Here is a 5,250-nt window from a genome sequence, read left to right on the forward strand (position 1 = left end):
AACCATTAGCAACCAGTAGAACTTTTGACTTTTAGCCACTATTAATCAACTAACCACTAATATCACTTAGTAGCAGGAGAAGAAGATGGTGAAAAATTAAGCAATTCTTTTTTCTTCTCCCAAGATTTAACAACTATAACAGCATCAAACATTTTAGGTTTACTAGTTGATGTTGTAGTAGCAGATATTTTAAGGTAATATTTAATACCAGAAACAACTTGTTTTTCAGCTTCAACAACTTGTGAAAAACTCAACAAACCATTACTATCTTTTTTTTTTTGCAAATTTCTATTGTGTTCTTCAACACAATATTTTCCCAATTCTTGAATTTCTTTATTGTTTTTCACATCTTTGATTTGTGTTATCCCACCAACTTTTTGGCCTAGTGAGTATGATGGGGTTGTGAAAAATAATGTGTATATGATGAGGAGAAAAAGGATTGGTGAGAGGATTTTTGTGGATATTTTTGCCATTTTGAGAAATGTTTTCTTTTTATTTGGTTGATGGGAAAGAAAGGAAGTAATGGGGGAGTTATATAGGAGGTTTTTGCTTTGTTTGGTTTGACACTGGCGGAGTGAGAATTTTTAATATTTCAAACACGTAAAGGAGTTAGAGAGGACAACATGCATAAAAGAATAATTTTTAGGATTTCAAAATAGGGAAAATGGTCTATTAGCACCTTGAACTATACCCGAAAAGTTTGAGATATATTCAAACTTTAGGGGGTTCTATTATTCCTGTACTAATTAAAATCGTATTTTTGACAACCTTAATGTCTACGTGGCACATACGTGTGTCTACGTTGACCCTTCAGTGTGTTGTGCGCCACATAGACACTAAGGTTATCAAAAATACGATTTTAATTAGTTTAGGAATAGTAGCCTTCCTAAAATTTGGTTGTGTCTCAAACTTTTCGTGTATAATTCAAGATGGTAACAGAGTATTTTTTTCTTTTTCAAAATATTAAAAAAAATAAAAATTTCAACCTTTTCGTGTATAGTTCAAGATGGTAATAGAGTATTTTTTTCTTTTTCAAAATATAAAAAAGTTAGAGGAGTGCAACATGTATAAAAATAATAATTTATAAATCCCTCGATCCTACGTGATTCTGCCCATTGGGACACGTATTGTGGGTGGTGGCTACATGTACGTGATGCTGCGTATTTTATGAAGCAATGGGCAGAAAGAGACCAAATAGTCTGTTTCTAGTGTTTGTTTGTTTGTTAAATAATAAATATTACTGGATTTACATAAAATATATATTCATAAGTAATTGACAAAGTTTATACAATAAAAATGTTTAACACTGATTATTATGACTTTAGGTTGTCAAGATTTTGAAGAAGTGAAAATAACAGTTCATGTGAATCCCATAAAAAAATGAATGAGGAAAATGAAGAGTTTGATAAGGTATAACACGAATTAATATGTACGTTTTGAAGCTTGATGATAGCATGATCGAAAATACTGTACGTAAAATAAATTTGATCAAGATAACAGTGCTCGAATTTGTGACAATTATCCTAAGTATGTTGTTTGATACAATGATTTGAGAAAATATTTGATCAAGACAATAATGCTCAAATTTGTAATAATTATACAAAGTATATATGTTGTTTGGTACGATAATTTGAGAAAATAGATGTAATATTACTAGTGTAATTGATCATACTCTTTGATGAATAAGTATATAATACTTGAACTATATTTAGTGCATAACTATCGAACAATTCAATCACGTAAAATTTATTTGAGCGAGACAATAGTGCCTCGAATTTGTGACAATTATACTAAGTATGTTATTTGATACGATGATTTGAGAAAATATTTGATTAAGACAATATATAGTGCCTCGAATTTGTAACAATTATACTAAGTATGTTGTTTAATAGGACGATTTAAGAAAATAGGATGTAATATTACTACTATAATGGATCAAACTCTTTGATGAATAAGTATATAATATTTGAATTATATTCGGTGCATTATTATCGAACAACCTTTTAAAAGAAATTTACTATGCAACCTTTTAAAAGAAATTTACTATGCAAATTTGAATTAATTGAGTTAAATGCAAAGAAATTGTGCTAGTGGCTGTTTGGCACTTATTCTTGGCTTGTTATCCCTATGGTTACAAGTGATTATACGTGACATGGAGCAGTTACAGCTCACTGAGGACGCGACCTTGGATAGGAAGGTTTGGAGGAAGAACACTAGGATAGAGGGATAAGGTGGGTGTTTGAATCATAGTCAGTAGTTAGGTGGGCTTTGGTATCTTTTGTTTGGTAATGTACTTTATTTTTGTGGATGTCGTATCTATGTTATTTTTATCACGTTTCTTGCTTTAGAAGTGCTGGTTTATTGTCCTGTGTCTTGAACGGGGGTCTATCGGAAACAACTTCTCTACTTCTTTAGAAGTAGTGGTATGGATTGCGTACATTCTACCCTCCTCAGACCCCCACTAAGTGGGAATATACTGAATTTGTTGTTGTCGTTGTTATCCCTATGGTTTTGTGTGTGGAATATTGGTCATTTGTTTTGGCCATTTCTATAGTATGGATGGCTAAAAGTATACAAAAGGCAATTTGCAAATGTCATTTCTTCTTTTAATTAATTTTGGATGTTAGTATGAATTTGTTGTATCCCATTAAAGCTTCTCTTAGCCTTAGGTCATTATATTGACTTTCATGACCACAATATTTAGGTACACATTACTAAATCATATTATTACTTGTAAGTTTTAGTACTTTAATTTGTTAATGGCATTACTACCATATTAAATACGTATTAATTAAACAACTTGCAATATACAATCATGTTGTTCCTGATAAAAGAAAGTTGCTCGAACGGTAAGTACCTTACTTTTAATTTGAGAATTACAAATTTAAATTATTAGAAAAGTGAAAAAAAAAAAACAAAAGTTCCTACGAAGAGGTAAAAAAAAGAAAAAAAAAAATCATGTTGCTCCCCTTCTTTTCCTCAGCAATTACGAAACATGTATCTTGTATATGTAAATTTTATCACGATAAAACACTAATTAAACATCGAAAACTCGTGGTATTGTAGTTCAAATATGATATCTAGATTGTTGATTTCGCAGAAAATTTAACATCATTTACTTAGATGTATTATTACTCTTATATATCAAATTAATCAAAATTTTAATACGAATATCGAACTATCATGTGGAAGAAAAAAATGTCAAAATAATATGGGATGACAGGAAACAGATGAGGAATATTCGCAGGTCTTGGAAATCGTGATTTGCAAATTCAATACACGTACTTTTCCCCCCCTGTCGTTTTCATGCAAATATTTTATGCAACTCATCAATTCAAATTTTTCAATAAAATTTAAATTCAATAACTCAATTAAAGAAGAAAGAATACTTATTATTCTACCAAAATTATTTTTTATATTTCTTTTTTACTCCTAAACTTTATTTAACTTTTCTTTTGAGTAACTCGTAACATCCTTTTAATCGACACAAGAATAATTACGATTAAACCATTAAGGGAACGGATGGGGCAGCTCCCCTTAATCAGAGGTCTCGGATTTGAGTCATGAGTATGGAAAAATCCTTGGTGGGAGCACTTTTCCCCCGAATGAGGCCCTACGCAGCGAGAATCCGAATTAGTCGAACTCTAATACAGATATCAAACACCGAATTAGAAAAATAAATAAATAAAAATTACGATTAGCTAGTCTGGTTCATTTAACAAGTTAGGATCGACTAATCAAGTTTTATTTAAACTCATTTAAAATAACGTCCAAAATTGGGAGTGAGCCTAGAAATAATCTACTTTTGCACTTGATTTTGGGATCAACTATGCCCTCCTTGTTTCAAAATTGTCACATATTTAGCAAATTAGTCTAATTTTATTTGTTTCCAGAGGTATAATTAGTTTATTTTCTGTCAAAGAAGCATAGCTAACACAACCTATAAGCATAATTAAAGACATCTTATTCACATCTAAATTAAATGTTTGTACAAAGTCCGCAAAATAATTTAAAATTTTTACCCTAGCTCACGTCTATATAAAGAGTAATACATTCTCTTGAAGATGATATCTCGATATTCCATAATCTTAATCTCACATGGGATATTCACGAAGAGATCAAATATTATCCTACATTGGAGAAAATACGCTAATGTTCACATTTTTTATAAATAAAATTACAGTTTTTTTATAGGGAAAATGCTCTATTACAACCTTGAACTATACGCAAACCTTAGACACGCCCGAATTTTAAAAAGGTCCTATTACCCCAAGACTAATTAAAAATGTATTTTTGACAACTTTAGTGTCTACGTGGACCCTTCAGTATGTTGTGCCACGTAGGCACTAAGATTGTCAAAAATACGATTTTAATTAGTTCAAGGGGGTAATAGGACCCTTCTAAAGTTCTGGTATCTCTCAATCTTTTCATATACAGTTCAAGATGGTAATAGAATATTTTCTCTTTTTTATATTATAATTATGATTGCAATGTATTTTGTGTTACATTAAAATTTGCAGCAAAGCGAATCAATTTGAAAATGTGAACTCTACTACTAGTATATTATCACCACAAATTTCAAAAATATCAGAGGTATGGGGAAAAAATTGAAGGATAACATAAAAGTTATCCAAGAAGACAAAATTAATAATGTTCCTTCTGGCTTAATAACAAGTAAAAAAGAATTAATTTCAAGAATAATATGAAAAAAATTTAATCAATGTTGTTTTAATTTAATAAAATGACCAACTAATATAAGACAATTATTTTTAATAAGAAGACCAATTAATATGAAACAATATTCTTGCAGTATTACTAGGGATGAGAATCGTTTCCTTTTTCAATGTGCATACCAATAATACCATTATCCTTATTTTTGACTTTAGATATCTCGACTCTTGCATAGATGAATAACGTAACAAAATGAAACACTTTGACGTGAAAATTAGAATTCTCATAAGCTACTTGTTAGAATTGTGACCCAAATTCTGTTGATCCGGTTCCTGAAAAGTTCGTGGTGCGATCCAAGTTTGTGATTTTTTGTGAGGTCTGTGATGGAAGCGTATGGATCAGGCCGATGTATGGACCTGTATGTTTTTGGACCTACGATTTATTTGTACACAGGTATTATAAGTGTGATTTAGTGGGTCGGTTTTGAACATTTTAAATACGTCATTCTCCTCATTGTATTCTCCATTCATTCATAGTGAAATTCCTCTCTGTCTCTACCCATTGTTTTTTTCGCAATAT

The sequence above is a fragment of the Capsicum annuum genome, chromosome 3, assembly GCF_002878395.1.
Source record: "Capsicum annuum cultivar UCD-10X-F1 chromosome 3, UCD10Xv1.1, whole genome shotgun sequence".
Lineage (NCBI taxonomy): Eukaryota > Viridiplantae > Streptophyta > Magnoliopsida > Solanales > Solanaceae > Capsicum > Capsicum annuum.